Source organism: Sinocyclocheilus rhinocerous, unplaced genomic scaffold, assembly GCF_001515625.1.
Source record: "Sinocyclocheilus rhinocerous isolate Xijiao unplaced genomic scaffold, SAMN03320098_v1.1 scaffold612, whole genome shotgun sequence".
Lineage (NCBI taxonomy): Eukaryota > Metazoa > Chordata > Actinopteri > Cypriniformes > Cyprinidae > Sinocyclocheilus > Sinocyclocheilus rhinocerous.
Window position 1 is genome coordinate 909,749 of NW_015625585.1, and position 13,465 is coordinate 923,213.

Below are 13,465 nucleotides of genomic sequence, written 5' to 3' on the forward strand. Positions count from 1 at the left end.
ACTGTAAATATATTAAAACTTAATTTTTGATTAGTAATATGCATTGCTAAGAACTTCATTTGGACAACTTTAAAGGCGATTTTCTCAATATTTTGATTTTTTTGCACCCTCAGATTCCAGATTTTCAAATAGTTGTATCTCGGCCAAATAATTTATAATAATTTTAAAATAAGAGGCCAAGTACAATGTGAATTCAATTTAAATTCATGTTTACACTTAATTTTGGCATTTTCCAGGTTGAATAAACAAACATTACTAACAAAAAAAACATTATTTTATATTTTTAAATTAACAATGTAATTAATGTTATGTTGAATAAAACCAAGTATATTTCACATTACATCTATAATTTATTTGTGAACTTATGTTCAGCTGTTCATTTTAATTCCACTTATTTTCGGGTCATCAGTTATCAAAGCTCGGTAAACACTGCATGTCATGATGGTTACAGACACAGAGATGTACCTTTAATTTCATCAGGCTGATTGCTCACTAAAAAACCCTCATGAAATTTCAAGTCATTTCAGGTTTGATTTTGACATGCCATGAAGCGTGATATCTATGTGGGTGAGTTAGTCTTCCCATTAACAGCATTATTTATTAATTCAGACCGATTTGCATGAATAAATACGAGAGGCGGGATTTATTTATTTATATTTCTTATAGATATACACATACATATATGCAATGTATGCAATCTGAGCAGTATGGTAGTATGTCAATATGAACAGACATGTCAGAAATGAGTGGATTCTGTGGGCCAGACTGATGCTCTGCTGGTGCTGGACGTCTGCCAGAAAACAAGAGCAATACATTCATCAGTATGTCAGTGTTTGGATGATGACGGTTGTCCATAATACAAACAAACCACAAATTACAGCAAATAAATAAGAGCATTTACGCACAACAAATGTACACTCGGTGTATTGTGCTAAATGCTGAAAACATTTCCACCTGATAGCAGTGCACAGAGAGACAAGAAATTAAATGGACAAGAAGGGAAAATGGTATCAGTAAATGTCATAGGCTGGACTCAAACTGGTCATGTTGTGTGATCATGAACACGTGTAGAATCAGCTATGAATCTGCAATGCTTATAACTGCTATACACACATGCACTCATGCAATAAATACAAGAGGTCAATGGAATAAGAAGAGCAGCTAAGGGCACTAAATAAAGAGGCAGCAATCTCTGAGCACTGACATTATGTCTAATGTAGCGTGCCAACCTTCTCTTTCCTTCCACTCCTATCAGCTCAAACACAATAAACTACAACTCTCAATGACACTTTCAGAGAGGAAACATAAATTTAAACGTGTAGACCAAATGATTCTGAAAACTACAGCAGGACGTTCACCATCGTGCACTGTCCTGTTGACTTACAGGTTTGTTCAAAATGAGCTGAGGGGAACTGACTGTCTTCAGAAAAGTTTAAGTGGTATTTTCTTATAATCTCGTCTCTGATAGAAAGAAAGAAAGAAAGAAAGAAAGACATTTACTCACAATGTTGAGGACTGGAATAAGTCCCACTCTACATTACTTCCCACTGAATATTCTGTTTTTGATTATGCAACTGCAAAGTTGCGAAGTTCACATCCATTTATTGCACTCTAGAACAACAGACAAGCGAAACAATGGCTGGGTTTCTTTTATAAGAGAATACAGTGCATTCTCCGACAGAAAAAAGAACAGTCCAGAGGTTTATTTTCTGTCAGACAATGATTCTAATTGCTATTTTCTGCCATCTGAGTCTTGGAAAGAAAATGAATGCACACTGAACCAGAGGAGCAGGGCAGGTTTCCACTGACACCAGTGCCAAAGGGATGCCACGGCAGAAGACTCTGTCAAGCCCTGGCTGTAAAGAGCAGCAGGTGTCTCAGTGGAGGGCTGAAGGGGCATCGCTTTATTTCCATCACACCAGATGTGAGCTATGACGGAGTGCATAAAGGTGAATTCAGAGGGCGAACATCATGATAATATAGCTCACTGTCTGCAGCTCTCTGTGCATGCATTCATTAGAGAACAGCATAACCCCTTCATCATTAATAAGGATCAGTATAACACGATTCTGAGATTGTTGTGGTTTAAATGTCTATGATAAACCAACTAATTGCAGATTCAGTCTACATTAGTTTCCATCACTCCGGGACAGAGCATAGTCCATAATCAATTTCCTAATAATAATCCATAAAAACAATTCCTAAAGCAATATTATGGATAGAGGACACATATTTTAGCCGGAACCAATGGTTTGAAGTTAAAAATGTCTTAATGATGGCTTTGTTCCTTACAAACACATAGCTTTTTGCTTCAAAAGACATTCATTGATGGACTGGAGTCATGTGGATTGCTTGTGGATTATTGTGTTGTTTTTATCAGCTGTTTGGACTGTAAAGTTTGGAGTAAATTTTCAGCAAATGTTGAACCATTCCTTTAAGAGTCTATAAATCGAAATATGCAAAAATCCTTAACATGCTTCAGTCTGCCAGCAGAGGAATAAAGTCAGCCTCATAAACAACTGCTGTGAGAAATCAATGATTGGTCGCCTATATAGCCCATAGGAACCACTGACATAATAGAGTGTCCTGTTGTTTTCTAATTAATGTTGCATGAACATGATTGTGTGAAAAGTTTGACTTTTTGTCTCCATTTTTGCACCATCCATAAATTCATTTGTCATCTAGGCTCATCATTACATAGCCTAACTATTTTAATACTAATTTAATAAAACGGCACTGATTAAATGATCCATTTTTGTACATTTGCATTCACCCCTATAATTGTAAATCATTGTGTAATCAGAAATACAGCCCACTGCATCAATGTTTAAATTTAATCAGCATCTTGACTGGTTATTTTGGATATTAACCAATTTGTGATTTATAATTGTTGGATGTTTGTTAATTTCCTGCATTCACTCTGTTGGGAACCTAACAAATGATTTTTTACACATTAAGCTGATATCACTTTATGTGAAGAAGCCATCTAATAAGTTGGTTGTTTGTTAATTTCCTGCATTCACTCTGTTGGGAACCTAACAAATGATTTTTTTACACATTAAGCTGATATCACTTTATGTGAAGAAGCCATCTAATAAGTTGGCTCTAACCTCAAGCTTGGCCATAAGTATCAATCGACCCATCTGAATTTCTAGGGGCATCTATGGCAAATGTTGCCCACTAAGAAGAAAACCAAGCTTGGAAAGCAATACTGGCATCTGGGATGTCTGTGCACTTGCAGCGAGTAGATACCATTAAGCTTTGTGTCAATCAAAATGCCACAAAACCCACCCATCAATTATGTGAACTTGACTCGAGACTGCGCTGTAAAGGAGTTTATGTTCAAACGTTACTGATAATAAATAACTGCACATTACCAAAGCATGCACTGAAAGGTTAGTCTTGATACAAACCAGACCTCTAAACCCTTTTCACACCATCAATGACTTGCAGCAACACAGTGACCTGAACTCAATGCAATCTGACAAGTAACATCATCTTAAGAGTAGTAGTTACTAGGGCAACAAAGTGTTCAGAAGTCATTGGCAGCACCCGAATATGTGTACTTCCCTACAACGCAGTAGGTGAAAAACAGTATGTGAAAGAGTATTCATGAAATAGTAGGCAAAAAGTAACCGGATGACCATTGAGATGGACACTTTAAATGTGAACATGCGAATAGCAAAAGTAGTCACATGACAACAACATGGCGAATGTAGTACATCCGAATTAGATTCATACTACATACAATAATACTATAGAACGCACTTTTTGAACAGTTACGAAATAATTACTTATTCAGAAAAAGTACCTATACTCACCTGGATACAATGGCAGAGAAACACTTCGAAAACTAGCAACACAGCAACTTTATGTTTTCGCTGCCAGTGTGAACGGAACTTACGTTTAGAAGCGGTTTAATATTTGAGAGTTGAATTCAGTTTCACTTTACTTCAACAAAAACATACTGCAACACAAACAGTCCCTCACAACGTCTGCGTTTGTAAATCTTTGCTAGGTTTTGTAGCTCAAAATGATCCATAATCGCAGTCACGAAAATATGTACTCTACAGTTATTTTAAACAGAGGCGTTCTGTTTCGTTTAATTAAAATAACTAATATAAACAATTAAAAAATTATTGCTCTGACATAACTTTAAATATATTCAACATAACTTTAAATAATTTTTTCTCCTTTGTCTATCTTACTAGCGATTTTCCGTTGGAAATCAATAAACGCGCCCATTCGCGATCGTTTTATCGCGGATTTTCATCTTCGCTCCCACAGAAATCAACTTAATCGCTGCTTTTAGGTTATGAACAAAGTAAATTTGCTAACTAAAATAGAATCAAAGAGTCAAATATACACCAACCCAAGTTGCAATTTTACAATTATTAGCCTGTATTAATAAAATAATACATAATTATTCATCATAGGAATCGAACCCGGATGTCTCGCAGCGCATAAGAACATGCTAACAATTCACTAAGCTTAGGTTCTTGAGATTTTTAATATTTGTCATTAGTTAAACTGATTTGTGTGCTAATCAAAGACCCCGAAGAGCTCTGGCACAGTTCAAACGCATTTACATTTCACGCAATTATTTCAACGAGCATCTAATAATTTAATAATTTAATAATTTATGCATTTAGCAGACGCTGCGACTTACAGTGCATTCAGGCTATACATTTTTACCAGCATGTGTGTTCCCTGGGAATTGAACCCACGACCCTCTACGCATGCTCTACCACTGAGCCACAGGAACACATCTAACGGAGTTGACGATCATGCGCGCATGAAACCGGTTTCGCCAGACACGAGTCATATCGAATAAACTTAGAATTTGGTCATTTAGGCTAACTATCATTCAAACGGAATGGTCTTGCATTATGCTCGACATGCAGCAGTGTATCTGCACTCAACTAATGTGAGCTAAAGTTTAGATTCCTCAGTCAGAGGCTGAACATGCAAAACCCGACAACACTATAGTCTCTCAATATAATATAATACTACACCGCAGAGGAGAGCAATAATTTGGGGGGTGAAATTATGCAACATCGCCTGATGTTTCGCATCTATCGTGTGTGACGAACTCCGGTGGGCTTTAAACCAGCTTCCCCATGTCATGTTTGATACAGAAGTGCTCCGTTATAGAACAAGAGCACAAAAAGAAAAAAATAAAGCAATACACAATTAGAGATCTATATGACAACACTAAACTCTAACGATGCATGTGCAAACGACGTGCTGTGAAGCACACTAAGGTTCATCTAACTGGAGAAGGGTGGTTTCCTCGGTCGCCGGGGCAAAGTCATCATTTAAATGAGCGAGCATGCATCAGCACACTTATTTACCTTACAAAATGATCACAATCCACTGGAGAGTGTCTCCAAAAAAAAAAATCCGCTCGTGAATCCCTTCTCCGGCCCCAAGTCCCTCCGACCACTCTTATCCAAGTCTGGCAAACGTTGAGCAATAGAGTCTGACAGCAGCGGAACCCTCCGTGAAGTCTCCGGTTGCGCGAGCAAGCGAGTGGGCGGGACCTCTAGCGGTTCAGTTTCTACACCAGCGGTAATTATTTGAAGATTCTGGCGCATCTATTGCGACTGATGGGTCATTAATGCTCGTTCATAGACAGACATCAGGAGAATCGTGTGAGATGTAAGGTTCATGTTCTTGCCGCCATGTCTCGCCCTGCTGTTACTAGGCTGCTGTCTTGTTGACAACGATTTTTTGGGGGGCTCTGGTAATGTCAACTGTATAGGCATATATATATATATATATATATAAATTAAATAAATTTTTTGAATAGGCTACCCCACAACATTATACACATATTTACCTCCAACAAAACATTTTTTTTTTCCAATTCATGCATTAAAAATATAATATAGTTTCACCTTTTGTCTATTTATATTTAATCATATTATCAACAAAACTGAAGTTGTCTGAATAATTATAAAGAACACTTGTTAAAAATCTACAGCTACAGGATATATTACTTATGTCCACATTACATAGGCTGATTAGCCTACATAACAAAAAATACAAAAAAGTTATTGTCATTTATTTTAAGCTTAAGTTAAATATTTGCAAAAAGAGAAGAAAAAAACAGCTTTACTAATATATTAATTTCACTGATGTCTGAATTTATATCATGGCTCTTTGCCTCCAGCCTGCCACCATCAGGAGCCCTTTTGTAATGACTTCCACACACACACAGAAAAAAACCTTTAATCCTTATTGTATTAAAATATATTTTTGCTTAGTTCTCATTTCTAAGACCCTCTATGGTGAAAATCTAATTTATGACGTTGTTTAGATGTCTATGGTGTTTTTAATATCTATGATGCTTACGCTATGTCCTCTGTCATCCACTGGAACGCCACTCTCTCGTGACCACATAGTGGAAGCTATTATTACAGTTTAAAAAGTTTTAAATATGGATATTTTTCTTACACAAACGCATCGATTCACTTCAGAAGGCCTTTATTAACCCCTCGGAGCCGTGTGGAGTACTTTTTATGATGGATGGATGCACTTTATTTTGCTTCAAAATCTTGACCACCATTCAATGAAGAGCTTGGAAGAGCCAGGACATTTTTTAATAAAAAAGAAAGTCATATACACTTAGGATGGCTTGAGGGTGAGTAAAATATGGGGTAATTTTCATTTTTGGGTGAACTATCCCTTTAAAGACAAACCATGTGCAGATTCATCATTCAACACCATTGCTGAGCATTTTCTCCTTAAAACTGCATAAGAAACTCTGAAAAACCTGGTTTGAAACGGTTCCTGTTTACTGCCATCACAAACATGTAATCAATCCAGTCAACCTATCATTAGCATATCACAAGAACATGGTTTAAGCAACACATTTTAAGCTGTTTGAAAATGTAGTCAAGCCAAAGGCTAATGATATCTGTTACCTTTACGTATCCGACGTTGTAGGGAGCGATACATAGAATGTATTACCATTTTGATACATTAACATGTAGATGACCCTGAATAATTTGCTCCTTTTTTTTGGAATCAGTTTCTTCATTTAAACGTATATGGCTGAATTAATCCAATATTGTCACTTGCCAAATGAGTAAATATGGAGCAGGCGAATAGCCTACTAAATGTATCCACATATACTAAATGAGGTAAAGGTGTTATATTCAAGCCATGTAAAATAATTTATATATATATATATAAAAAACAAACAAACATTAACTAGCATGCATATTACAGCATATTGGCTGTTTATTAGCATTTATAAAGCACATATTAATGCCTTATTCTGCATACAGCAAATTAGGAGTAGTAGGTAATAGTAATAGTTAACAGTTTGTTAATAGTGAGAATTGGACCTTAAAATAAAGCGAGACATTTAAAAATGTCCTTTTTATTGAGTTTTAAGGGATAAAATTAATGACTGCAAAAGGACTTTAATATATATTTGTTGTTCAGCTGTTGAGCTCAAAAGTCATCCCCATCAATATATTCTGCAAGACATAAATTAATGATATTATTTGCCGGTTTCTGCTCATTGTTTAAACAGCTGAATGATGTCACCTCTGTTTAATGATGTCTCATAAGGGTGGACCCCACATTTTTATGGCCAAAGATGATGGCGTTCAGTGCCGACGGAGGGACAAAACTTATTATGTGCACATTTTTATGAGTTATCTCAAATTCACCAAGTCCAGCAAGGACATGACAAAATGCTTGGTTGCATTAAAAAAAAATACATATTTATTATTGTTACGAAAAAATTTATTAAATATTACTTTCAATTAATTATAAAGAAAATATCAATGCCTAAATTCTGCACAAACATCATTGAAGGAGTGAAAGACGATCTTATGAATTACTCTTATCTAATATCTAATTTTGTCAAAAGTGTCTGATCCGTTCCCAAAGGAAAACATCTGATATATCTCGTCTTAAAGGGGTCCTATTATGCGTTTTCAATTTTTCAACTTTAGTTAGTCTGTAATGTTGCTGTTTGAGCATAAAAAAGATCTGCAAAGTTACAACGCTCAAAGTCCACTTCAAAAGGAGAATTTAAGTAACTCCGTCAGCTGTCTGGGGCATAATGAAAGCTCTCCACTTTTGTTGCCATGGTGAAAGCCATAATTCCTGCCACTTTTGATATCGGAGGCTTTAAAAACCCTTTCCTGCACTTGAAAGTTGTACAATTTTCTGTCCGAAACCAATCAGCTGGAATTCTGACAATAATTGCACTTTTTGCAACTCAGTTTTCTCCCTCACACAAGTGGATGCATGTTTCTGCCACAGAATTATTTGCATGACTATTGTTTTTACTATAGCAGCAGCAGCAAGCAATGCCATAGAAGAACCATTTTTGGTTCCCCAAAGAACCTCCAGTGAACAGTTCTGAAAAGAACCATGTTTTCAAACCTAAATAACTTTTTTCTATACTATAAAGAATAGGGGTGTAACGGTACATGTATTCGTCCTGAGGCTCTGCATTACAGGTAATATAACGTTGCTAATAATGTTCAGTTTCTTGCACAGACCGATTGTTTTACTTCATAAGACCTCAATATATTGTCAGGAGCCATGGATATTAATTTTGTTCACTGATATGCTTTTTTTTATTCTCAGAAATGAGTAGCCACTGATTTTATGAATCACCAAGGAGCACAGTTTCAGCTAAAAATCTTCTTTTCTGTTCTACTGAAGAAAAAAGTCACCTACATGTTGCATGGCCTAAAGGGTGAGTAAATTAACAGCAATTTTTCATTTTTGGGTGAACTCTCCCTTTCAGTGTGTAAGAATTTCCAGAAGAGCACTGAGAAAGAAGTCTGCAATTCAAGTAAATGTTCAGTTGATACATCCTCTAAAGATACCAAAACAAGCACTTAATGATCCATTATTGCATAAACAATATTCTGGACAAAAACTGTTGTCTTGCCTGCTTCCAGTGAGACTCAAATCAATCGACCATCACCAGAACAAACGTTGGCACACGCTGCCTAAACATAGCCTAGTGTTGCCAAGGAGAAGCTTCCTCCACATGATGCATGTGCTGAGAACGGCCCTGGTGCTTTCCATGATTAATACATTTCTCCAATTACCAGTTGCCCTTATTGAGACAATTGTCATCACAATTCACAGAGCTGCTTTCATAACCGATTCATCTCAGCAGGCTCGCAGAGATATTCTGCACTCTAGCATTATGGACTTTTTTATATACATTATAGCTCTTCATTTGTCCCATGTTGTCAGGCATTTACACAAGATGTAACCAGGTTGCTAGGCAGTTGCTAAGGTGGTTTCTAGATGGTAACTTGTCTATTATGTCAAAAAAGCCCACCATTTATACTACTGTTCAAAGGTTTATGACAGATAAGTGTTGTTAATTATTTTCTATTTTTACGTTTTTTTTTTTTTTTGTGCCTTATGATGAACAAGGCTGAATTATTGGTCAAAAAATACAGTAATATTACAATTTAAAATAACTGTTTTCTATTTGAATATATTTAAAAATGTAATTTATTTCTATAATGTTAAAGCTGAATTTTTAGCATCATTACACCAGTCTTCAGTGTCACATGATCACATGATGAACCAACATGTATTTTTTGTGAAAACGGTGATACATGTTTTGATTAGTAGAAAGTTTAAATAGAAGTTTTTGCAACAATAAAGTTTTACTGTAACTTTTGATCAATTTAATGTGTTCTCTTTAGCAGGGTTATTATAGTTAATTAAAATTAAAAATTAAACTAAAATTAAAACACAATGTTAAAAAATGTTTTAAAAACATTTTATTTGATTTAATAAAATTTTTTTTTTTTTGCTTCAGCTAGTTGCCAAGCCAATATTTCTCATTTTAATTTAGTTTAACTTGTACTTAAATAACTAAAACTGAAATAAAAACGATTAGAAACTAATATATATATATATATATTACAAAAGCACAAAACAAAATATTAACTAAAATTTAAATGGGAAAATGAAAAATATAAAAATAAGATGATTCAAAATATTAATAACTATAACTATAAAATATTAATACAAAAATAATACTAAATTTATACTAAAACAACATTGTGCTTAATGCTGAATAAAAGTATTGGGACATTTGAACAGTGTATTTTATGGTATTCTGATATTTTTTTTTTTATCATTATCATTTTTTTATCAAAACATTTTTTCAGATACTAGGTGAAACAAGTCCAACAACACCACAAACTGTGTGGGATCAGTTAGGCCCAACATTATATAAGAAATTATATGAATGTAGATCAATCTTTATTTATTTTTGCAATTTGCAGAGTAATTTTGCAGAATAGATTTCAACACGGTAAAGTGTGTTTAATAGAGCTTTACATTCTTATTAGTAACTGAAAATCTATCAAATTAACCAGAATATTTATCTTAATTAACAAATATATATTGGGCAGGGTACTTTTTGCCTAGTTATGCAGTTACTGAGTATGAGTAATAAAAACAATAAGAGAGAAAATATCAGAGAACCTTCCCTCATCCGCAAAATCACGTACCAGCACTCCAATGGGAGAAAAACTAACTTTGCTTTCGCTGTCTGTTCACATCTCTCTCAGGTTGTGAGCGTGTAATGCTCTTTTATAATTACTAAACGATGTGTTTAGTGTAAAAGATCATTAGCGGCAAACAAAAGGTGAGGCAGTGACTTTTCATCTCGTGTTATGTCAGCTTGAAAGAAAATTGCAAAGCCTTGTTTCAGGAAATTAGCTTCCAGGGGGGATGTGAGAACGTTTGATTGTGGATGAAAGAGAGCGATATGTTGAAATGGAAATGTGTCTGACTGACTGTGGACTTGAATATTGCCCCTCAGGGATAAATAAAGCACATGCATTCAGCTATTTGAGCATAGAAGCCTCTGTGCGTCTCCATATATGTGCTCTATTGGTTTATTTCTACATTTCCAGATGAGACAAAGCGGTAGATTTATTACATCTCCCACTAATTTAGTCAATAATTCATTGATATTTACATAAAGTAACCTGCTCAGCCACTTTCTGACCGTCCGCTCTACTGTGTGACCCATAGAGACCGGCGTTTGATTTACAAACAATTTGTAGAAAATGCTGCCAAAACATCACTCAGGCAAAATAACAAATGTGCATTCGCTCCTCAGAGCCCGAGCTTTCAGCAAGTACCCTGTTCATCATTACACTGGCATTCAGGCTCTATTATAGATTGCTCAATCCACTGCCATCAGACAGATGGGTAATATAGTGCACATTGTTCGGGTGTCTGAGGTACGAGGAGCTACACGTCCTAGGCAAAGTGGGCTTTTGGACAGTATCAACATAAATCCTTACGTTTTTTTTTGTGCTGACTTTGCATTGATAAAGAACATCATAGATTATGAAAACATATTTAACTAAATAATTAATTCATAAAACAGAAAAGCTTTTTTTAAAGTCATCCCAAAAGGAAAATTTGGGTTCAGTATGAATTGTTCTCAGTTATGCATTTGTGCATAATTTAAATTGTGCATAATTTCTTAGGAAAAAAACACGAATTCAGGATTCAGTTTACAGTGTTGGGGAAAGTTACTTTTAAAAGTAATACATTACAATAAATATAGTGCACATTGTTCGGGTGTCTGAGGTACGAGGAGCTTCTTTGTGGTTTACGGAATGAGACGTCTTCAGTATTGCAGCCTTAGTACACTCAAAATAAATATTTAGGTCTAAATTTAAGATTTCAGTTTGTTTGAATTGCAAATAAAAATTTGGATTACACAGTTTTAGAATAAAAATCTCATATATATTTCTCAGTCACATACACTCTCAGAAAAAAAAAAAGCGGTCACTAGAGCGGTACCTTTTCAAAAGGTATACAAATATTTACCATTTAGGAACTAATATGTACATTTAAGGTACTGATATGCACCTTTAGGTATATAATAAGGTACAAATGTGTACCTTTTAAAAAGGCACCGTCCCAGTGGCAGCTTTTATACCTTTTTTCCTGAGAGTGTATGAAATGAAACAGGTCAAAAACAGGCACGATTTCTGCGCTCGAAAAAAAAAAATCATGGCATATAGTTTATTATTGAAGGGATAGTTCACCTAAAAATGAAAATTCTGTCAATAATTACTCACCATTGACTCGTTCCAAACCTGTATGAATTTCTTTCTTGTGCTGAACACCAAATTAGATATTTTGATCAGTGCTAGTAAACAAACAGTTGATAGCCACTGACTTCCATAGAATTTTTTTCAGACTATGGAAGTCAATGGCTACCGTCAACTGTTTGGTTACCAACATTCTACAAAATACCTTCTTCTGTGTTCAACAGCTGAAAGACATTCATATAGATTTGGAACAACTTGTTCCAAAATTAGTAAATGATGTCAGAAATTTCATTTTTTGGGTGAACTATCTTTATATTTTCATCTATTTGTTTTTATTAAAATAATCCTATTTTCAAAATGCATTTATTCAAATTGCTTAAATTGAATCAGCATAAATGTGTTCACTGTGAAAACATTTAAATGTATTCAGTTAAAATGTATGAACATGGTTAAAATATGGCAAGCTGTGGAACAAGCAATATTGAGTTAGTTAAAATATATAGGACTGAAACAAACTGAATTAATGCTAAATATATAAACCTGGTTATTGTGTATTTAAAACACTTCCAGTTTATTAGTACTATTACAGAAATCTGACCTATTTCATGTATGCACAACTGACAAATAATCATCACATTAAGTTTAGTCATTTGTGCATGTTAAAACGGTGTCTTAAATCTGAATGGATGGAAATTTTAATTCAAATACATAAATCTTAAATTTAGGAAAGGTTTCTTTTCTCTCTCTCTCTCTTATTAACGGAGTATATACACGTCCTAGGCAAAGTGGGCTTTTGGACAATATCATCATAAATCCTTAAATTTTTTTGTGCTGACTTTGCATTGATAAAGAACATCATAGATTATGAAAACATATTTAACTAAATAATGAATTCATAAAACTATATAAAGCTTTTATAAAGTCATCCCAAAAGGAAAATTTGGGTTCAGTATGAATTGTTTTCAGTTATGCATTTGTGCATAATTTAAATTGGGCATAATAATTTCTTAGGAAAAAAACATGAATTGAAGATTCAGTTTAACATTTACAACAAAAGTAAATTGGGCCAAATGTTTTTTTTTGTTGAGGATTTGAAATCACACTTATAAGTTTATAAAAGCATGTTTCTGTTAAAATGCATTATTTGAGCTGTTAAATCATCATTTTACAGTCGTTTCAGAGTTTGCAGTGTTCTGTTGTCATGGTAACAAATTGTAAACTTGGATATAACTTTACACAGGAAAATTTAGAAATTTTTACACTAAAATCATGTTAACACAATATTGAAACACTAGTATTTTGCATGCTTACAAATTGGCTCCATTCACTTCCATTGTATAAGCGCCTCACACGATGTGTATATTTTGGCAATATGTAAT

General features: G+C 34.5%; 1 protein-coding gene across 1 annotated transcript in view; it reads right to left on the reverse strand.

The window, feature by feature from the left end:
- LOC107754086 (junction plakoglobin-like) overlaps positions 1-5,465 on the reverse strand; it is an 81,660-nt gene extending 76,195 nt beyond the window's left edge. The window contains exon 1 of the mRNA XM_016570405.1: positions 5,355-5,465. The gene's annotated coding sequence lies outside the window, so the exon portion shown is untranslated. The remainder of the gene's footprint in view (positions 1-5,354) is intronic.
- Between the last annotated feature and the right edge of the window lie 8,000 nt (positions 5,466-13,465).